Source organism: Panthera pardus, unplaced genomic scaffold (genome assembly GCF_024362965.1).
Source record: "Panthera pardus isolate Hobbes unplaced genomic scaffold, ASM2436296v1 HiC_scaffold_1, whole genome shotgun sequence".
NCBI lineage: Eukaryota > Metazoa > Chordata > Mammalia > Carnivora > Felidae > Panthera > Panthera pardus.
In genome coordinates, this window is record NW_026526654.1 from 84217361 (window position 1) to 84241115 (window position 23755).

The 23755-nt window shown below is 44.2% G+C and overlaps 1 long non-coding RNA gene across 1 annotated transcript; it reads left to right on the forward strand.

Annotated features, from left to right (window-relative positions):
• Window positions 1-51: 51 nt before the first annotated feature.
• LOC128776447 (uncharacterized) lies at window positions 52-22933 on the forward strand. The gene is made up of 3 exons (XR_008421491.1): window positions 52-584; window positions 19895-20098; window positions 21708-22933. It is a non-coding gene; the product is annotated as an uncharacterized LOC128776447 (long non-coding RNA).
• The last annotated feature ends 822 nt before the right edge of the window (window positions 22934-23755 follow it).

Sequence of the window (23755 nt, forward strand, 5' to 3'; positions counted from 1 at the left end):
GAGACAGAGAATCCAAAGCAGGCTCCCGGCTCTGAGCTGTCAGCACAGAGCCTGATGCGGGGCTTGAACCCACAAACTGTGAGATCATGACCTGAGCTGAAGTCGGACGCCCAACCGATTGAGCCACCCAGGCGCCCCAAGAAGTCACTAATTTAATGACTGGCTTACCTCCAACTGCTAGGTTTTGCTTAGGTTGAGCCACAACAAACCAAAGAGGTAGCGTTACAAGTGTCCTTTGGCTTCCTCTTACATGTTTCTGAAAGGACGGAGCCGTGAATGGCTGCTTTAGAAGGAAACCAAGAGCTAGCCTGTGGACAGTATCCAGGAGGAATCTGTGTAAAATGCCAACGAAAATACTCCCAGTCAAAACATGAGGTGTGTGGGTGAGCTGCGAACAAAGAAGACGTCATCACATTGAAGGCTTAACGTGCCAAGCGAGAAAGATGACCGATAGGCAGATGAAGCACCCAACTGCACAAGCTAAAGGCGGACTCCGAAACAGAAGGCTTTCAAAGGGAAAGTATTTGCAAAGACAAGAAGGAAGTCAGATTTCAGAAAGATCTGCTCCCCCAGTGGAGAACCTGGTAAGCATTTGGTTCAAGAAACCATAAAGTCATCAAGTTTCCCAAGTTTATATCCGTGTGTTAATGCCGGCAACAGACAACTTCCTTACGTGACGTTATAGTCACAAAGACCAAGTCATAGTCTCAGATGCCAACATAACAAGATCAGGAGCGGAATTGCTTTTGTTTGGAAACCAGGTTTATGGGATGTTCCATATTTTAAGAGCTTGGAGACCCAAGCCAGTTAGGGTGGTCCTGTTATTTTTAATTTCGCTCAGAATGCAAAGTGCTTTACTTTTTTCCTTATTGCCGTCTCTGAAGTGCTCGGTTGTGTTGGGAGTAGAGTCATGTATCAGTGTTGGCTTCCTGCTTCCCTGTTTTAGTCAAGTTCCTGCCATTAAGATGTGGATTTGATAGCAGGGTAGGCTTGTGGTGGTGGTGGTGGTGATTGTTGTTTTTAAATTCAGCATCATTAATTGTTTTTGTGTGTGTTCTTTGACTTATTTATACGGGAGTAACTAGAGTTGTTTTCATAGAAGATCCTTTTAACGGTTATCAAAAATGCAGTCGCATCCTATGGAGGTCTAAAACTATGCTTTTTGGGGGGATTTTGTTCAGCCCATAGCCTTATAATTGCCTTTTATGTTCAGAAGTATTTTACTTCCTTTATCAGATCTGTTGGGATCGAGAACTGAGAAATTAATCTACTCTACCAGGTCACCCTGAAGTAACTATGACTGTAAGGGTCCCCATGTTAGACTGTTCCTGGCCTGCAAGTGACAACCTCAAAATATGTATAAGGGGAGGATCTCATAAGCCATAGAGCAGACACCAGGCAACTTTTCCTGGGAGGAATTTACGGATACCTTTTCCACATGTGAATCAGCCCTGAAGAGTGGGTTTTTGATGGGATGTCTAGGTGGCTCAGTTGGTTAAGTGTCTGACTTTGGCTCAGGTCATGAACTAATGGTTTGTGAGTTTGAGCCCCACGTCAGGCTCTGTGCTGACAGCTCAGAGCCCGGAGCCTGCTTCGGATTCTGTGTCTCCCTCTCTCTCTCTCTCTGCTTCTCCCCCACTCATACTCTGTCTCTCTCTCTCTCAAAAATAAATAAACATTTTAAAAAAAAGGTGGCCTTTTGATACTTAATTCCAGAATAATTAAACATGTAAATGTGTAAAGGTAAGACCTTTAAACATTTAGAAATAGAAGACTATCTTATCTTTGTGTAAGGAAAAAGTGCTTAAGACACAAAAAGCTCAAATCAGAAAGATTGATGTATCTGGCTATGTTATAAATTTTTAACGTTTGTTTATTTTTTCGGGAAAGAGAGACAGAATGTGAGCAGAGGAGAGGCAGACAGAGAGGGAGACACAGAATCTGAAGCAGTCTCCAGGCTCTGTGCTGCCAGCACAGAGCCTGATGCAGGGCTCAAACCCACAAAGGATGGGATCATGACCTGGGCTGAAGTCGGAGGCTTAACCGACTGAGCCACCCAGGTGCCCCTACATCTGCCTATATTATAGTTAAGAACTTCTGGTCATCAAGCGATGCCAACAAGGAAGGGCAAAAACAGTCTACAAACTGGGAGAAGATATCTGCAACACCTGTAGCTGGCAAAGAAGATAGTATTCAGATTAATACTCTGAAACAAACAGAAAAAGACAAACAACCAATGGAAAAACCATCCAAACATGTTTCCCAGGAAGACGAAACACAAAAGGAGAATAAACATGAAAAATTGCTCAACTTCTTTAAGAGAGACAGGGAGGGGCAGAGAGAAAGGGAGAGAGAGAATCTCAAGCAGGTTCTACACTGTCAGCTCAGAGCCTGATGTGGGGCTTGATCCCTTGAACCGAGAGATCATGACCTGAGCCGAAATCAAGAGTGGGACGGTTAACTGACTGAGCCACCCAGGCGCCCTAGGTGTCTGACTATTGATTATGACTCAAGTCATGATCTCACAGGGTTTGGGGCTCCTGAGTTTGAGCCCCGCATTGGGCTCTGTGCTGACAGCATGGAGCCTGCTTGGGATTCTCTCTCTGCTCCTCCCTCACTTGTGCACACACACTCTCTCTCTCACAATAAACAAACTTAAAAAAACACTATAACAAGATAACACACAAAACCTACTAAAGTGGCTAAAATTAAGAAGTCATAATCACAAGTCTCAGAGATGAATAGAAGCTCTACCATACTGCTGGTGGGATGATAAATATACACGAGCACTTCCATAAATACTACACAATTTGGTAATATCTTGGTAGTTGAACATTCACATACCCTGAAACCCAGCAGTTCCGCCTGTGTGTATACCATCATGACTTTTGCACGTGTGCCTAGGGAGACATCCATAAGGACATTCCACAGCAAGAGTAAAACTTCACATTTCTACCTTGCTTTCTGAAAGCATTCGATAAATGCCGAGGTCTGCATCTCTGCCCCAGAGCTGAAGTCACCTAGAAAGCTCATTCTGCATAATTCCTTGAGGAAGTGCTTAAGATTGAACAAAGGAAATGTTCATAAAACTACTCATTCTTTTTTTATTCCAGATAATTTTAAATACCATCTGACTAGCATGTCACCTCCAATGAAATATCAACTGAAAATAGGTGTTTCTTCTTCCTTTCTAGACTATTTAATATTGTTCTCCTGTGCCATTGTCTAGTTCCAAAAGCAGCAGCTTAGTGTGAAATTTGTGGGAAGGATGCTATTCAGAGTTTAATTTCATTATGCAGTAACCCAGTGAAAATCCAGTAGAAAGAATGTAGATATTTCTAGAAGATGCTAAAAACTATTCGAAAAATGAGGAATGCATAGACGTAATTTCTCTAAAATAGAGCATTCAATCATTAGAGTTGGAAATTGAATAAATGAAAGGATGATTGAATGAATGGTTGATTCAAAATGCATCATTAGTAAATGGGAAGAATAGATTATGTCGCTTGGTCCTAAAAATATTCCTCTAAGGAATCATTAGGATTATATGGGAGACTTTAAAAAAATAATACCCAAGCCCCAGTTAAATTGAATCACAATCTCTAAAGTTCTTAGCCATTAGTATTTCTTAAAAGGACTTAGCCATTAGTATTTTGTAGAAGTTCCCAGGTAATTCTAAACGATAACAGCTTTGTGAACCACAGAGCCATCGCCTGTACTCCAAGTGGGGTCCAAAGACAACATCATTGGGATGTTGTTAGAATTTGGAATCTTGGCCCTGGCCCAGACATACTGAATCAGAGTCTACAGTTTGACAAAGTCCCCAGGTGATGGCTAACATAAAGTTTGAGAAGCTCTGGGTCATCAGAATTGCTTTCCTTTCTGCATGCCATTTTGCTACATCTTCGATCAAGAGGTTGGGGAAAGACTGGGGAAAGGTCTTTCTTTTTAAGATTCTTGTTCCCACTTTAATCTGGAGGCAACTCACATCATCATTTTGATGAATCTGATCATAAAGAAATAATCAGATAAACAAGTACATGAAAAGTGCTCAGCATCACTCGTCATCAGATAAATGCAATCAAACCCAAAATGAAATATCACCTTACACCAGTCAGAATAGCTAGTATCGAAAAGACAAGAAATAACAAGTATTGGCAAGAATGTGGAGAAAAGGTAACCCTCGTGCACTGTTGGTGGGAGTATAAATTGGTGCAGCCACTGTGGAAAACGGTATGGAGGTTCCTCAAAAAAGAAAAGAAAAGAAAAGAAAAAAGAAATACCATATGATGCATCAATTTCACTTCTGAGTATTTATTTGAAGGAAATGAAACCCTAACTCGAAAAATATGTGCACCCCATGTTCAATGTGGCATTATTTATAATAACCAAGACATAAAACAGCCTAAGTGTCCATCAATGGATGAATGGATAAAGAAAACATATTATATAGAATTCAGCAAAACACAGAAGAAAATCCTGTCATCTGTGACAACATGGATGGATCTTGAGGGCATTATGCTAAGTGAAATAAGCCAGACATAGAAAGACAAATGGTATATGACCTCACTTACATGTAGAATCTAAAAAAACAAAAACAAAAACAAACTCACAGTTACAAAGAACGGATTGGTGGTTGCCAGAGGTAGGGGGTAGGGGGTGGGAGAAACGGGTGTAGGAGGTCAAAAGATACACACTTCCAATTATAAAGTAGATAAGTCCTGGGGATGTAATGCACGGTATGGTGACGACAGTCAACAATACTGTATTTGAAAGTTCCCAAGAGAGTAAATCTTAAATCATGTATTTGAAAGTTCTTAAGAGAGTAAATCTTAAAAGTTCCCATCACAAGAAAAAAAAATTGTAACTATGTGTGGTGATAGACATTAACTAGATTTCTTATGACAAATCTCTATATTGTAAACCCGAGGCTAATGTAATGTCAACTATATCTCACTTTTAAAAAATAAACAAATAATCGACATTCCACCTCCCAGTGGGAAAAGTCAGAATCTCCAATCTTACCTTGAGCAAAAGTGCGAGGTAGCAATCATCCTGTCCATCTGTTCCAACATCCTCACCCCCATCCCAGGATGATTTTCCTTTGAACCCCACCTCAAGCCTCAATGCTTCATATTTTTACACTGACTCTTAAAGATAAAAAAATTTTATTATAGAAAACTTCAAACATACATAAAATAGTCCAGTATAGTGAACCATCATATACTATTGACCCAGCATCAATAATTACCAACTCATGGCTAATCTTGTTTCATCAATGTCAGCACCCACTTCCTACTCTTCTAGACTGTTGTGAAGAAAATCCAATCATTAGCTCATTTCATCTATAAATATTTCAATGTGCGTCTCTAAAGGACGTAACCCAAATACCATTAGGACACTTAAAAAAATTAACAACAATCCCTTGATACCGTCAGTGTTCAGTTACTGATCGCATTTCTCCAATTGTCTTAGAGTTTTTTTTATATGTTGAAACCCTAGCCCTCAGTGTTTCTGTATTTAGAGAGACAGCCATAGGAGGAAATAAGGTTACGTGAGGCCATAAGAGTGGGGCTCTAAACCAGCAGGGCTGTTCTCCTTATAAAAAGAGGAAGATTCTATGTCAATTATATCATAATAAAGCTGGGGGAAAGGTTATACAGAAATACAGAAATAAACGAAGAAACAAATAAATGGAATGATGGAAAAACCAGAAGAGGAAGAGACATCAGAGAGCTCTTTCTACTTGCACGCGCTGAAGAAAAAACCATGTGAGGACATGAAAAAAGGCAGCCTTCTACAGGAAGAGAAGTCTCACCAGAAACCAACCCTGATGGCAACTTGATCTTGGACTTTTCAGCTTTCACAACTGTGAAAAAGTAAAATGTCTATTGTTTAAGCCCCCCGGTCTGGAATTTTATTACGGCAGCCTGAGATGACTAATACCATTATTGACAGACTCTTTTCACAGCAGATGCTGCGGTGGGCATTTACATGCGATATACCTATCTCTATACTCCACGCACATTCCAAAAATCCATCCACAAACCTCTGCCCCAGCCATCTCACCAAACAGGCAATTTATTTTTTCCAACTCCCTGAACAATCTGGCGAACCTGTTAACCACGGCCCAGGAATCAGATGGGTCATTCCTCAGACTACCTTTCCTTCCGTACAGAGTAAACCAGGTGTAGTACCTGAAGCTCTGCCCACTGGGAAGGTTGCTTTTCACTCTTTTCTATCAGGCCATCCCTGAATGGGACTAGAGTTGGGCAATTTATCACTTCTGTGTGGTTGCATCATACCATGTACATCCATTAATACATGTGGCCCCCACTTCTTCATCCTCTATAAGTGGCTACAGGGAACTCCCCATAAGGCCATTGATGTGTGTTGAGAGAGGGGCAGCGCAGCAGTAGGAAGAGGCACCACGGGAGCCTAAACCACCTGGTCCGGAAGTCTGTGGTTTCCAGATCTGCTTGGAGATTGGTCTCACATATATCATTTATATTTTACGATGAATCCTGCTGAGTGTGCCCGGGGCACGGTGGGCAGTTTAACTCACATAGTCATTTGTGACCCAGGGTCAGATATTCAGCCTCTATTGGGAACCTCAGGCAGTCCAGGACCGGCTTTTCAAGTGAAAATAGTTGTCAGCAGTTGACTTCACTTGGGTCTTAGTGGGTCTTGACAGGGGCTCCCTACAGCATCCCTGCTCACCACAGATTCTTCCATGCTATTGGATGTGCGGGTCAGACTGCTTGTAAGGAAGCCTGGACTTGTTGCAGAACCTCTTCATACCCTGTGCCCACTCACAACTGGTGGCGTTGTAAGCTACCCAATAATTAGGTCAGAGCAGCACATGAAACTCTGGTTTAAGTTGCCTCTAAAATCCAAAGAAAGCCAAGAAGCATTGTATCTCCTGTGTAGTATTTGGAACACGGTGCAACAATTGTGCCTCACTTGTGGAACAACGTGGTACCCCAGTGCTCCCCTATGAACCTCACTGATTCAGCAGCCCCTGGACTTCTGGGGGTTTATCTCCCAACTCCCTGGCATGCATGTGTTTTATCAATGTGCCTAAGGTGCTTATCGCCTCCCACTTCTTGGATCCAATTAGTATAATGCCATCAGTGTAATGGACCAGTGTGATGTTTTGTAGAATATCAAGACAAACACATCCCTCTAGATTAAATTATGACAGCAGGATTTGATTTAGGCCCTGAAGCAAGACAGTTAAGATATAGTGCTGTCCCTGACATAGGAAGGCACACCACTTTTAATTATTTTTGCCGATAGAGAAGGGGAGTAGTGAAAGCATTTTCTAGGTCATTAGCTGCATACCAGGTGCCAGAAAGTGTTGCCTTTGGAGCAGCCAACTCACAGCAACGCTGCTGAGAGAGAGCCAGGATAATAAATATGCCAGCCACTCCCCAGTCTCCTGCTAGTGCCTCCGATTAGCCAAATCCAACTGAAATCCATCCCTATGGGTCAGCCTGGAGGACCCAAGGCAGAATGGAAAAGGTGGAGATGGGGTCTGGAATTGCACATGGCGACCATTCACCATACTGGTACATGATGTAGGGCACATTTGTATACGAAAGAATAAATGGACCCTGATCCAATGTTAAAGGAGGGTCCCTTGCTCAGACATAGAATTTAGGAGTCATGTCATTGGACAGGAAGCTCTCTGGATCACATTGATTGAAGTTACACTGCCAGGACACGATGTACTTTCTGACTATTTAATGTACAATGGAGACAGATCGTATGCGCTCCTTAGTGCAGGATTTGAGGTTTTGAAAATTCTAGGGTCCTCTGCTGATTCATCATAGTTTCAACTGTATTGCTAATAATAATCGAGTTTTATCACAACCTAATCCTCCCCTTTTCAGCTCAGGCTGGGACACATTCTTCCTTTTAGAGCTTATCAGGAGGTACAGGGTATTAAAAAGATACTGGCATCTATGGATGAACCTTGAGAGTATTATGCTGAGTGAAATAAGCCAGTCACAAAAAGACAAATACTGCACAATTCCGGTGATATGAGGTACCTAGGGTCGTCAAACTCCTAGAGACGGAAGTTAGAACGGTGGGTGCCAGGGCTAGAAGGAGGGAGAGTGGGGAGTTGTTTACTGGATAGAGTTTCAGTTCTGCAAGATGAAGAGTACTGCACATGAATGGTGGTAGTAGCCGCACCAGAGTGTGAACGTCCTTACTGCCACTGAACTGTAAGATTAAAAATGGTGAAGATGGTGAATTTCACATTATGTGTCTTTTACAATTTTTAAAAGCTAGAAAAGAAATTGGCACCTAATGTAGAAAAGCATGTAGCTCTTAGAGATATCCCAACTGATTAAAATTCCAGCATCACCACTTACTGGCTGTGCGATTTGGGCAAGTTACTTAACTGCATCGTCAATTTCCTTACTTCTCAACTGGTATCGATAATGCCTCTCTCACCGGATTACTGAGAGAATTCGGGAGATAATGTGCAGAAGCATCTCCAGCAGAAGCCATGTATAAGTGCTGGTTCCCTTTGCCATAATACCTGCCCATTCTTCAGATCTCAGCCGGGACATCCTTTCCTTTCCAGGCCTTTTCTTACCCGAAAATCTGGTTAGGGAATCCCTCCTGCAAGACTTACTGTGTTAATGCCAGATTGGTCCGTTCGACTGTACTTGCTTGCTTACTACTACTCACTGCTCAAGAACATAAACTCCATGTGAGAAGGGACTGTGTCTGCCTTCTTCCCAGTTGTAATCCCAGAGCTGAGCAGATCCCACTGAAATGGGAAAGGAGACAGAAAACCAGTGGAATGACAGTGGGAGCCTTTCAAACAAGAAAGCCCCATCCACAGACAAGACATTTTGAACTTTAGAGACGATAGAAAGTAGATGGGGGGGTGTCTGGGTGGCTCAGTTGGTTATGCATCCAACCTTGGCTCAGGTCGTGATCTCGTGCAGTTGGTGAGTTCCCGCCCCACATTGGGCTCTCTACTGTGAGTGCAGAGCGTACTTCCTGTCCTCTGTCCGCCCCCTCTCTCTGCCCCTCCCCTGGCTAGTTTGGGGGTGCGCATGTGCTCTCTTTCTCAAAAATAAAACGTTAAAAAAAAAAAAAGGAAAGTAGATAGGATTATAGCAGAATAAAATGGTAACCCTAAGCCACCATGGAAGTGGTGGCTGTTTTGCCTGGCAGAACTCTGCAGAAATTCCAAGATACGGAGTCAGCAGGTTGGGAGAGGAGGGGTGATGGATTGAAGGACCATCTACAGGATGGCTCAATCAGCCCCTCCCCTCCATTAAATATCTGGAGTAGCACCATTTGCCCCAGGTGCACCCCTGTGCACCCCTCTGCCAACAGAGTAAAAGCTACCAGGGTGAGGGAAAATGGGGGGGGGGGTGCTGTGGACTGAGGCAGACCAGGTGCTGAGAGACTCAGGGCCTCCACAGAAAGCCACAGGCAGGAGACTCCACTCTCGGGGGGAGATTCTTCCTTATTCTGGCAATTCTGAGAATCCTGTCTGTGGGGAGGACACACCCATTTACCCAGAGTCTTCCTGCTCTCCTCCTGGGCTGTTGGGGGTGGAGGGTGGCAGTGGGGTGAAGGAGAGGCCTTTGGGGTAAACAGGCCTTCCCATCTGCAAAGCAAACTCAGGTGTGTTGACCAGAGAAGCCAATATATCCCATCGTCTATCAGCCATGTCAATCAAAATCATGAGGCATTTGGAAGAAATTCATGCTGTGAAAGACCGATTTGCACAAACAGAACACGTCGTTTTAGAGAGTGGGAGACAGATAATGGCAAGAAATAGGACTTGAGAACACTTTCTAATCTAAGCTCCAAAAAGACATACTATCTATTGAGGAAAAAAATAGAAACAGATGGCCATGAAAAAAGAACACTCAGAAAGTGAAAAACTCTCGGAAATTAAAAGCAGGATCCCTAAAATGAAAACTGAGAATAAAAGAACTGAATGAAGCAAACGATCGAACGTGGATCTGGAAGAGATGGGCAGAAAGGTGCTCCAAATTATGGAGTCCTAACAAGGGAAGGTCAAACGTGGAGCCGACATCTATCTGTGAGGACCTCCGGGAAGAGATGGTGGATGAGGAACAAGCTTTTAAAGACAGAGCAGTTGGGGCACCCGAGCGGCTCAGTCAGCTGAGCGTCTGATTTCAGCTCAGGTCATGATCTCACGGCTCATGAGTTCGAGCCCCGCTCATGAGCCCCGCGTCTGGCTCTGTGCCGACAACCCAGAGCCTGGAGCCTGCTTCGGATTCTGTGTCTCCCTCTCTCTCTGCCCCTCCCCCACTCGCTCTGTCGCTCTTTCAAAAATAAATAACATTAAAAAAAAAAAGACATAGCAGATAATTCCCCTGAGGTGGTAGAAAAACTGCAGTGTTGGGATTGAAAGAAACTTCTTGCCCACCTCCCATTCTGGGGAGGGCAGAGGGCGGTCTGAGTCAACATTTAGATGTATTCAGGGGAACATTCAGAATGCCAGCTTTATTTTTTTCAGTGTTTATTTTATTTTGAAAGAGACAGAGACAGAGAGAATGAATCCCAAGCAGGCACCAGCACTGTCAGCCCGGAGCCTGACCCAGGGCTTGATCTCCTGAAACATGAGATCATGACCTGAGCCAAAATCAAGACTCTGAAGGTTAACAGACTGAAACTGCCCCCCCGCCCCCCGCAGGCGCCCCTAGAATGCCAACTTAAAGAAAAATACTAAGATTCTGCAGAAAGGAAAGAAAATAAGTTTCGCAGGTGGAAATGAGTCCCACGCTGGCCCCAGACATATCTGAAGCAGTGTTGTCTGCTAGAAGGCAGTGAAGCAAAGACTCTGAATTGATAAGGAAAAATTATTTCAACCGAGAATTCCATATCCGGTCAAACAAGTAAGGCGAGGATAAAATAAAAACGGTAAACACCCACAAAGGTTATGTCTACACATACCCTTTCTGGAAAAAAAAAAACAAAACTAATTAATTGAGGATGTATTCCTCCCAAGCTGAGAAGGAATCCAAGAAGAGGGAGACACAAATCCAGCTCAGGAAATCATTGAAAAGAAACCGCAGGGGGTCATTTGTGCCACTGGGCCTGCAAAGCTGTCATTTCAAATTAAAGGAGGGAGTAAACAGGCTCCGCAAAGAATAACTTTAAAAAACAAAATAGATGTCATTACACACACCGAGTATTGAGGAACCTGGAAGTTGTCAACAATAAAATGAAGACATTTCGATAACTACTTACAAACACACACACACACACACACACACGGAGATAAGAAACTTCCCTTGAGGGAAACAAATGCTCTATAAGAAAATCGTGATCCGGGGGCACCTGCGTGGCTCAATCAGTTAAGTGCCAGACTTCGGCTCAGGTCATGATCTCGCAGTTCATGAGTTCGAGCCCCGCGTCAGGCTCTGTGCTGACAGCTCAGAGCCTGGAGCCTGCTTGGGATTCTGTGTCTCCCTCTCTCTCTGCCCCTCCTCTACTTGTGCTCTGTCTCTGTCTCTCTCAAAAAAAAAATAAACATTGCCTCCCCAAAAAAGAAAGCCATGATCCAAATAGGAAGCCAACTAAAACAGGACATGATTCTGACCCATATGTAGAATTTAGAAAACTTTCTATTCAATCATGACACAGGTGTAATGACATAGGCTACTTTTCATTTTCTGTGGGTCCAGTCCCATTACTTGCCTTCACAGCGAACTTGAATCAAGAGTGCAGAAGACTTGGTTAGGGTTCCAGCACAGAGTGAAAGTGTTAGAACAATGGCACACTCCGACAGAACAAGGGGGAGGGGACAGAGGTAGGAAGCCCCCCCCCCCATGCTGAGGGGCCTCATCTCCTGAGCAGCCACCAGGAGAGCTCAAAAGGGAAAGTAGTCACCCCTGGGGAGTGGGGGTTGGAGGGGGGAGAGGAGGAGGAAGGAGGTTTTGTGCCCCAGCCAGATTCTCAGCTCCCACTGCCTGTTTTGAGACCCAGGGCCCGGGTTCTGCCTCCCTCTGCTCTTCCTGTTCTTTTCTGTTTGTGCCCCCACCCCACCCCCTCCCCCCCTGCCGGAAGTGATCACCTTGTTTTTCAACCATGCGCCCCCTCCCCTTTCTTCTCTCCTTGTATATTTTGTTTGGCATCGCTTAATGTTTGCCGTGGGTGAAATGCATCTTCTGGTACCGTCTTGACTGGACTGCCATCACATTCCTGGTATAACTAAAAAAAAAGGTATCTGAAAACAGAAAAGCCATTCCTTTCTCCTCCTAGGATTATTCTGCAGCACACTGACATCTGCACAGTTGACTCTTTTGCACCCATGCGAAACCAGAGCTTAACTTTCAAGTCAACGTAGCGTTTGTTTTCTGAACTCGAAACCGTAGTATTCCATGAGGGAAACTGAGGCACAGGAAACGAAGCCAACTGTAGCTGTTCAAGTCGCCCGCCTGCCCCCTGCCTGTGCCCTGCCCCTCCAATCCCCAGTCCCTGCCCTCAAGAGGAGCACATCTCAGCCTTCAGAGAGTTCACTGTATAATCCCTGTCACCTGAAGTCACTTCGGCCTCCCTTTTCCTTCCTCAGTCCTTGGTGGAGGTGAACAGCTGGCCTTCCTCCTTGTCCTCCCCCCCCCGCCTTTGCGTCAGAACCCTTTCTGTAGCAGAACATCATTATGTAGTCACCTTCTAGCCATTTCTTTCTCTGTCTGACTCATTGCTGTTCCTGAAAGTCCGTTCTAGGTCTTATTGTTTGGAGCTGTGAGTCATTCTGGTGGCTTTTCTTTGAAATCCTCCCAAGAGCTTTCCTTCTCTTTTAAGCCAAGGAGAGCAGAATGGGAAGGATACTCTGGTGAGCATTTCTAGGAGGGCTGAGAACATAATCCCTTTTTATGAGTTTTAGGACCGAAGCATAAAATGCAGTAAGACAAACCGTTGACAATTGTGCCCTAGCAGATAAGCGAGCAAATACATAAATCTTAGGATTGCCTTTACTCTCTTGAATATCATCATTCTGTTTCTCTCTCAGAGTCAGTTTGTTACCTACCAGGCTGTGGTAAGGAACCCTGTTTTCCTCCCTAATGTCCATTCTTTCCTTTGTTGTACTAGAACCCCTAATTATTGGCTGGGCACAAGGCCACTCAGAGTAAAGACTACTTCCTAGCCTTCCTTTTTATTATTATTATTTTAACACGTGTTCAATTTTGAGAGTCAGAGACAGAGGGTGAGTAGGGGAGGGCAGAGAGAGAGAGGGAGACCGAATCCAAAGCAGGCTCCAGGCTCTGAGCTGTCAGCACAGAGCCCGGCCGACGCGACGCTCGAGCCCACGAACTGCGAGATCATGACCTGAGCTGACGTTGGACGCTTAACCAACTGAGCCACCCAGGTGCCCCGTTCCTAGCCTTCCTTATAGCTGGATGTGATTCTGAGACCAAGTTCTGGCCAGTGGAGTGTTCGTGGAAGTGTTGGATGCAGCTTCTGGCAAATATTTCTAAAGGGTTAGGGCAGAACGGCCCCCCACCCCCCTTCTCCTTTCCACTGCTTGGACAAGGAGATCACGGCGGTCAAGCTACCTTCCAGAACCAAGAGGCGGCTCACTAAGGAGGTAGAAGCAGTGCAAGAAAAGGAACTTGGATCCAGCTAATGGTGAATCCATTAGACCAGCCCTGGGCTTTTCAGTAGAAAGTCCTACTTTCTGGCTTATTTTCTGCATGAGGGAAATTAATTTCTATTTTTCTAAACTGCTGGTTTGAATATCTATGCAGCAAATCCTAATCCTGACAGACTCAATAGCCCTGAGAATGCATTTGTATATACTTCGTTTTGCTTTGTTTTACTCGCATAGGCTGATACAGATAGGAAATATCTAGTGGGTTATGCTTTTCCTTCCTCTGTGTGTGAATAGCTCAAGTATACCAAATGCTCCCTGTACACCAGTTATTTCTTATGCTTTGTCTCATTTAATCTTGACACAAAGCATATGATTCTTTTCATTTCCAATGAGAGTAAACTGCCACTCAGAAGTTAGGCGACCGTGTTCAAGGTCACACGGTGGGTAAATTACAGATCTGGAATCTGCATCTGGACAGTCTGGCCCCAGAGCCTACCCCCTCGGTACACCTTTTTAAGGTGGATTCTGTTCCCCAAGGACCTACCAAAAGGTGTTCATCATAGCGATCATCCACTTAGTGCCTGCTACGAGCAGGCACTGTGCTGGTGCAGAAAGCACATTCTAGAAAGGCTGAACTGTACCGAACACGGGGGAAGCAGAGTCAGTGAGGGTCCTTTGCGGGTCCAGAACACCTTGCAGCTGTGCTGTTTGGTGCCATTTTCTTCTCTTTCCTCTGATGTGTTTTGAAATGGTGATTGATGAATTCCTTTTGAAGTTCAGTAATCCAGGACTCCTTTTTGTACTTTTCTCTAAATTCTTCTTCTAAATTGCTTCATCTGAATTTTCCCTTTGTTTTATGCTGAGAATTTTGGTATCATAAACATCTTATTCATCACATGCTTATAATAATTCTGGAAGATAGTTACTCCGAGGTACATCTTGTCTTAGTGACTGACATCCAACTCATTATCAAACAAGAGAATACGAGGTAGGGTAAAAATACAGTAATTTGGCAGGTATTAACCTGGAGGGACTCTATATGAGTTAAGCCACAAATAAAGTAAAATAAAAGATTCTTCAGTGTCACTTTTACAAGCAGACTAACATTTAAATAATTATCCCTTTGTAGAGTAGCAACCTTTGGAAAATTCAATACTCCGAACGCTCAGAAGACTCTATTGATTGGTGGTACACGAAAATAACTTATTTGTTCTCCTTACTCTGTAGCTATTCTCGAATAGGAGGAAACACTTCTCCACTTCCATTTTGAATAGTTAGGTGAATTTCGATTCACATTAAAGTATTTTTCCCTGCGGGGCGCCTGGGTGGCGCAGTCGGTTAAGCGTCCGACTTCAGCCAGGTCACGATCTCGCGGTCCGTGAGTTCGAGCCCCGCGTCAGGCTCTGGGCTGATGGCTCGGAGCCTGGAGCCTGTTTCCGATTCTGTGTCTCCCTCTCTCTCTGCCCCTCCCCCGTTCATGCTCTGTCTCTCTCTGTCCCAAAAATAAATAAAAAACGTTGAAAAAAAAATTAAAAAAAAAAAGTATTTTTCCCTGTGAAGTTCTATCATAAAATTTTATGCACCTATATAATTGTTTAAAGATTTTGGCTCTATTGCGTTGGTTCAGACAAGATAAAATGATACTCTTTAGCTACTATATGATTTTTGATATGAACCTCGCTATCCTTTTAATTGAGTCTTATAGATGAAAACATGACCCAGAACTGAGTATAAACCCTGCACATTATAACTTTGAGCCAATATTGCAAATTGGATTCTCTGAGCCATTTTTTCCCCTGTTGATGCACCCTAATGAAACAAATAACACCAATCGCAAGATACAAGAACTACTTTTCATAGCAAAATTGGTTGTTGAAATCACAGGGCTGTGTACTAGCCCACTAATTCTTTTTTTTTTTTTTTAATTTTTTTAAATGTTTATTTATTATTGAGAGACAGAGAGAGACAGAACACGAGCATGGGAGGGGCAGAGAGAGGGGGAGACACAGAATCCGAAGCAGGCTCCAGGCTCCGAGCCGTCAGCACAGAGCCCGACGCGGGGCTCGAAACCATAAACCGGGAGATCGTGACCCGAGCAGAAGTCGGACGGTTAACCGACTGAGCCACCCAGGCGCCCCACTAACCTACTAGTTCTTGAACATAGAAGCAATGTAATTACTGTAGTACCATGCAGTACTATCTAAAAAAAAAAAAAAAAAAAAAGGTTACTCTCTGGGCTGGGACCTGGTTTGCAGCAACTTGGTAAAACACGCCAAGATGTTAGGAATCATCGGTAAATAGAAGATCCCCCTCACCCTGTTATGGTGCCTCCCTCGGGAAAATGGTGAAGAAAAGTGAAAGAAGCCAGCGTGCCAAATACACTTGCTCCTTCTGTGGCAAAACCAAGTTGAAGGGATGAGCTGTGGGGTTGTGGTTCCCTCATGAAAACAGCAGCCGGTGGTGCCTGGACCCTCAACACCACTTCTGCCGCCACTGTAAAGGCAGCCATCAAAAGACTGAAGGAATTGAGGGGCGCCTGGTTGGCTCAGTCAGTAGAGCATGCGACTCTTAATCTCAGGGTCATGAGTTCAAGCTCCATGTTGGACAACGGGGCCTACTGAAAATTAAAAATGTCGAAGACTGGGGCACCTGGGTGGCTCAGTCGGTTGAGTGTCTGACTCTTGATTTTGGCTCAAGTTATGACCTCAGGGTCACGGGATCGAGCTCCGTATCGGGCTCATGCTGAGCATGGAGACTGCTTACGCTTCTCTCCCTCTGCCCCTCTTGCACGCTATCTCTAAAATAAAACAATTTTCCAAAAGCAAAAGACTAAAGGAATTTCCAGACCAGTAGAATCTCCACCATTTGACACCCGGTTGGCCTATAGTAACTGTGTTCATTTATGTAACAACAACAACAAAAAGAAGAAATGGTTAAGCATAAATGCAATTTAAAATGAGATAGACTGGGGCGCCTGGGTGGCTCAGTCGGTTGGGCATCCGACTTCGGCTCAGGTCATGATCTCGCGGTCCGTGAGTTCGAGCCCCGCGTCGGGCTCTGTGCTGACAGCTCAGAGCCTGGAGCCTGTTTCAGATTCTGTGTCTCCCTCTCTCTCTGCCCCTCCCCCGTTCATGCTCTGTCTCTCCCTGTCTCAAAAATAAATAAACGTTAAAAAAAAAATTTAAAAAAAAAAATAAAAATAAAAAAAAATAAAAAAAATAAAAAAAATAAAAAAATAAATAAAATGAGATAGACTCAGTAGTTCTGCTCACAGAAAATAAAATAAAATGACATAAACTTCTCTAAAGCAAAAAATATGGCATTCAAACCAAAGCCAACAACAAGATGTGTAGAAATAAATATTCAAGACAAAAATACAGGCAGCCTACAGAAATAACTTAAAAAGCCCTAGGATACCAATGGGCAGGGACTACAGATACATAATTCACAAAAGAGAAAATGCAAATTGCTAATAAACAAGTTACTCTCACAAAGAAATGCAAATGTGAAAGTACAGTGGCTTTAAATATCTCCTATTAGTAAATATTAAAAATAATACACTGTTGAATAAAAGTGGTGGGAGTGGACATCCTTGCTTTGTTCCTGATCCTGGGGGAAAAGCATGTGGCCTGTCGTTGTTAAGTATGATGCTAGCTGTACATTTTTCATAGATGCTCTTGACTACACCGAGAGCTTTTTTCTATTCCCAAATTCCTTTTTGTTCTCTGTGTTAACAATAACACCCCGTGTTGGCAATAGTCAACAAGATAGACCCAGTACGCTCTGCTGTGGGAGGGTAAGTTTGCACGCTCTCTAGAAATCAAGTTAGCGGTATGTATCAGGTGTTTTTAGGCCATATTTTATGTCAATACATTTATTTCTATGTGTCTGACTTAAGGAGGTAATCTGATTGGAGAGGGCATTCGGTTAAGCAGGCGACTCTTGATCTCAGCTCAGGTCATGATCTCACAGTTTCTGAGTCTGAGACCTGGTTAACACATTGGGCCCTGCATCGATGGCGTGGAGCCTGCTTGGGATTCTTTCTCTCCCTCTCTCTGCCCTTCACCCACTTGTGTTCTCTCTCTCTCTCTCTCTCTCTCAAAATAAATAAACAAACTTAAAAAAATTAACAAAAAGAAAGTAATCTGATATATGGGTAAAGATTGTTTGCAAACATATTCATTACGGAGTTATTCATAATTCATAATCGAAACTAACATCAGGTCAATATGAGGAGAATGTTTAAGATGAGAATAATATGCAACTATTCAACTTTAATTCACAAAGTCTCTTTAATGTCGTGGGGGAAATGCTGATAAATGAAAACAAGTTATAGTGAAGATCAGATGTGGCCCAGGAACTTGGTTTTGAGTCAAGGCAGTGAGGTGAATGGATACAAAGGGGGATAGGACTCTGAGATCCTGATCTGGGACATGATGTTGGGACCAGAGATGGGAGTAAAGACTCCAATTAGGGTCACAGATCAGAACTGTGGGTTTGGTGGGCAAAGGGCGAGAACAAAAGGTCGGGAAAAAAGAGAGTCATCTGTGAGGAAAGGCAGAACAAAGGCCACCCTGCTTAATATGGAAAACAAAACGTTTTCCTTGGGTAAGCCCACCCATCCTCAGCACCAGTGTGAAATCTAGTACTCCGAAGCAACCTTTTTCTTTTTTTTTTTAATTTTTAAAAAAATGTTTATGTATTTTTGAAGGAGAGAGACACAGAGCATGAGTGGAGAAGGGGCAGAGAGAGAGGGAGACACAGAATCCGAAACAGGCTCCAGGCTCCGAGCTGTCAGCACAGAGCCCCACGCGGGGCTCCACCCCACAAACCGCGAGATCATGACCTTAGCTGAAGTCGGACGCTTAACCGACTGAGCCACCCAGGCGCCCCAAAAGCAACCTTTTTCTACTCGCAGCAAAAAAATGACTGGAAAGAAACACAGCAAAATGTTAAGAACGATTTTTTTTAATGTTTATTTATTTTTGAGAGAGAGAGAAACAGAGCACAAGTGGGGAGGGCCAGAGAGAGAGGGAGACACAGAATCCAAAGCAGGCTCCAGACCCCGAGCTGTCAGCACAGAGCCTGATGCAGGGCTCAAACTCACGGACCGTGAGACCATGACCTGAGCCAAAGTTGGGTGCTTAACCGATTGAGCCACCCAAGCTCCCCAAGAACGATTTTTGTCTGACTGGTGGATTATGGGGGATTCTAATTTTCTTCTTTATGTCTTTTTACGTTTTCAAAAATTTAGAGAAGAATTTTTCAGGATTTCTGACTGCGGAAAATCAGCTTTTTAATTCTGTGCACCACGTTCAGAAACGTACCCTAATGGAATGAGATAACTAAAAGATGGAAAAGACTTTGAGGTGTATCCACTTCATCTCCAGGCCAATTCTCATTTGCTTTTATACGTGGACTTTCCCCCGGAAGTGTCCTTTTTTTGTTTTTTAAAAAAAAAAATTTTTTTTTTATTTTAAGTTTATTTATTTTTGAGACAGAGAGAGACAGAGCATGAACGGGGGAGGGGCAGAGAGAGAGGGAGACACAGAATCGGAAGCAGGCTCCAGGCTCTGAGCCATCAGCCCAGAGCCCGACGCGGGGCTCGAACTCACGGACCGCGAGATCGTGACCTGAGCTGAAGTCGGACGCTTAACCGACTGAGCCACCCAGGTGCCCCTTTTTAAAATTTTGTTAATGTTTATTTATTATTGAGAGACACACACACACACACACACACACACACACACACAGAGCATGAGCAGGGGAGGGGCAGGGAGAGAGGGAGACACAGAATCCGAAGCAGGCTCCAGGCTCTGAGCCATCAGCACAGAGCCTGACGCAGGGCTCCAACTCACAAGCTGTGAGACCTGAGCCGAAGTCGGTAGGTAGCTCAACAAGCTGGGCCACCCAGGGGTCCCTGGAAGTGTCCTTAAAGCAGTGTAATCCCTTGTACCGAGTGAAGAATGTCTCAATAATACCTTTTCTTAAAACAGTTGGTTCAGGTTCAGCAGTCAGTGGGTGATTTTTTTTTTTTTTTTTTTGTGCATGTGTTTCTTTGTTTTTTTCTTAGTGCCCCTGATATACCCTTTCTTTTCGCCAACATAATGTTAGGCCAGACCAATTGCTAAAGAAGGAAGGAGAGAGCTGTTCTCCCTGAGGACTGAACTCAGGGCCTTCACATGGTGAGTTTGACACACTGTCAGCTGAGCTGAGTGTGTGTGTGTGTGTGTGTGTGTGTTGTAACTGTTCTTAACATATTCATTTACTCATTCATTATGTTCCCATTAGATGTTGAAGGTCTTACAAAAATGAAGGACTTCTCTCTACATGTCTTTGGTTCAGATTCCTTATGTGGTATATACTCTAGGGGCAGCTTAAATGAAGTAAAGCAAGAGTTTAAGAGGAGCAAGAGTATTTCTGCCTGAAGTGATCAGGGCCGACTTCGCACAGAACGCGACATTTGGACCTCACCTTTAAGTAAATGCGATTTCAGTAAGTAGAGAGAGGAGATGCCATAATCCTCTGTGGGGGCGGGATTTGTACTTATCTTGTTGACTGCTGGCTTCTCTAGCTACTAACTGGTCCCTGATGCCTGGTAGGTGTTGAACAGAGATTTATTTAATGACCATTTGCGTGCAGGGTGAAGAGAAGAGACACATAATCAAATTCTAGAGTCGTGGAAGCCAGGGTTTTGTTTTTTTCATACAAAAATTAGCCTACTTTTGCTGAAGGCTAAGCTGCATGAAGAGGAAAATTGGAAACTGAAATTGGAAAGTTCTGTATTGAATCCAGGTTCTAGTAGCCTAAGGAGTACTCAGTAGGCAATCGTGACAACGGCTTGGAAATATTCATCTGGGGTGTTTTTTTAAAATCAGTGGGATAGATCAAAGTAAAGAAACCAATTATAAATCTATTAAAAGAGAACTGAGGAGACGTGGACACAGGCTGGATATTTGATAATGTTAAGAAATTCTTGTTCATTTAAGTGTGATAGTAATATTTTGGTTATCTCTTAGAGAAACATAAGGAAATACTTACAGGTAAAATAATACGATGTCTGGGTTTGCTTCAAAATCATCCTGGGAGTTGTGGGGGGAGGGATACGGATAAACCAAGCATGTCATGTATTAATACCTGGTAAAATTGGGGGATGGCTAAGGAGCTTTCTGGGGTGATGGAAATGTTTTATATATTGATTGGGAGTGGCAGTGAAACAGGCACATACATTTGTCAAAACACATTGTGCACTTAAAGTTTATGCATTTTACTATATGTACATTTTATGTAGAAAAACTAGGTAATGGTTTAGGTGAGTTCATCTTACTATTCTGTCTACTTTCTAAAGTATGTTTGAACATTTCCTAATACAAAGTAGAAAGAAAGAAAGAAAGAAAGAAAGAAAGAAAGAAAGAAAGAAAGAAAAGAAAAGAAAAGGAAAGGAAAAAGAAAAGAAAAGAAAGAAAGAAAGGGGGGAAGAGAGGAAGAAAGCTACGGCAATATCGGGAGCAGGAAAATTATTTAAATTGAAGTTGTGGTATGGCATAAAAGGGGATCAAGTGAGAGTGACACCTTTCAGGTTACAACAGATAACGGATCACTCGGATTGAGCGGGTTTTGCCTCATTGGAACACTGGTGCAGTATTGCAGAAAACGGCATGGGTGGCTTTGACCTAGGCGTTCAAAGGAAAAAGCACAGGAGGATTTTCATTCAGTATTTTCTGATTTAGTTTGCATGTTCTCCAACCGATTTCATTATCAACGTCATCAACGCGTCTACTTGATAGTCTCATCCGTAAACTTGTTACTCCATCATCTCATAAGGAAAAAAACAATTTGAAGAAATTTTCTTTGATGTGCCTTTGGTAGGATTGAGACTTTCTCAGACCATAATTATGGACCCAGGAGGGAAGGTATTTAGGGCTCTCCAGGCTGGGGCCTAATCCTAAAGAGATCTCTCTTGGAGCTAGTGTCCCTGGGTGCCTTGCTTCTATCAGAACTATGTCCACGGAATAGATAATATTGTCATTTTCATGCCTGTAGATCTATTTTTACTTTAATATTTGAATGGTAACAGTTTCCGTGGGTATGTTTTTTTCTACAGATTTGATATTATGATGACTAGAAACACCATTGATGCAAAAGTTGGAGCAGCAGGGGTCAAGGGAAGTTTTCATGACAAGGTTGACCCATCTTGACCGTGAACACAGATGAACAACAGGCTTTAAATGTCGTGTGTGCCAGGGGAGCCTTTCATCCAAGACTTCACAATAACATTCTGGATTATATTCAAATGAGATTAAACATACCGTCCCAGAGACACCCTGACAGGATTGAAGGGAGACATTACCGGAGGCAGCTGGGGCGTGGAAGTGAATCACTCTGCCAGTCCCGCCCCGCACGGACACTGTTTACCTGAATCTGTTCTTTGCTTCTTCCCTTCTGACTGAATCCTTGTATCGGCCAGGGGGGCCCCCATCCCTCAGACAGCCCGGTGCGTCGAGGGAAGCTGACTCCCGCCCCCAGCTCCAGGGGTGAGCCTGCCTAGTTACAGCCAACCCCGTACTTACGCTCTCACCAGTAGATTGTTCAGAAACCCACTTGGTCTGTTTCCTCCGACTAAGTGTAAACTCTGCGAGAATGTGGATGTTCATCTGTCTTGCCAAAGAACCTAGAACGGTGCCTGGCACGTAGTTCTTAATAAACATTTCACGAATTCCTTTTCGCATTCCTCTTCAGCAAACTGTAAATGAACACCTACTACCTGTCCGGGACTCTTCTGGATGCAAAGGTACACAAGACTCAAGAAGTCTAGCAAGGAAGACAGACATATAAACAAGTCTCTAGTACTATACCATGGTTAACGCTGTCATGAATTACACGTACAAGGCTGGAGGGGCACGGAAGGAGCAGCCGACTTCCTCCAGGGAACTCACACGAGGCTTCCCAGCGCTTCTTCCGGCACTTGGAGCAGATCTTCGAAGATGAGCAGAGATTTTCCAGGTGAAGAGTCAGACCGACTGCAGTGGGGCCGCGTCATCTGTTGACCAAACCAGGGCATTTGGAGAGTGAAAGGGAGGCTCCTAATAATTACACGGGATGACAGGTGTAAGCAGAGACCGTTCTGGGCAAACCAAGCCACGTGGTCAGTCCTGGAAGGAGGAGGAACGCGGGAGAAGGCGAGGATGGTGGAAACAGCCCGGGCAAGGCCAGCCCTCTGGCGCGTCGGAGTAAGGAGTGTGGTGCAGTCGGAGGACGGGCTGTGGCTGGAGCGAAGGGCGAGGGATACGGCGTGAGGGACCTGTTCTGGTGAGCCAAGAACTCCGACTGCATCCGGGACCTGGGGAGCTTTCTCAGCAGGAGAGCACCATGATCAGATGTGCATCTGGGGACGAGAGTTCTGCCGGGCATGTAGAGAGAGAACCGGAGGGACACAGACTAAAGAGCAGCCAGACGGGAGGCTGGTGCCGTGGCTCACCAAGGGAGGATGGGCCCCTGATCTCAGGCAGCATGGAAGGGTGGGTTCAGAAGGAAGGACATACTCGAGGGAACGCTGCCGTGGAAAGAACTTGCATGGAGGGCCAGGGGGTGAGGAGCAGAAGAAACGGATGATGCTGAAGTTTCCAGACTGGGTGATGGCGGCTTTTGCTGTCCATTCCCATACAGGGTGACAAGCGGAAAATGACCTCAGCTGCTTGGCAGACGGAGAGTGGCCAGGGAGCAGGTACAGGAAGCTGAATCGTGTAGGGGCCAAGTGCCAAGGCAAGAGGCCAATCCAAAAGCTGAGTCACTGTATCCAAGGGGTCAGCACGGGTGGAAAAGAAGGAGTCAACGTGCCTCCTGGGACCAGGGAGGTCCGTGAAGGAGAAGTATTGAAGCAGATGGGCAGGGAAGCAGGTACCCGAGGGCAGATCCGTGGAAGGACAGAGAAGACATGCCCCCCTACGGTTGGAGTAGACCGGGCGGCAGAAGAGGTGAACCTGTAGGCAAGTCAACATGATAGGAGCGATTGGTGTGTTCGGTGCCCAGGGGAGGAAGGAACTCAGCATAGGTGAACAAATTGGCATGGTTTTGTCTACAAGCCCTCGGTGATTTAAAAAAAAAAATTTATTAATGTTTTATTTATTTTTGACAGAGAAAGAGAGACAGAGC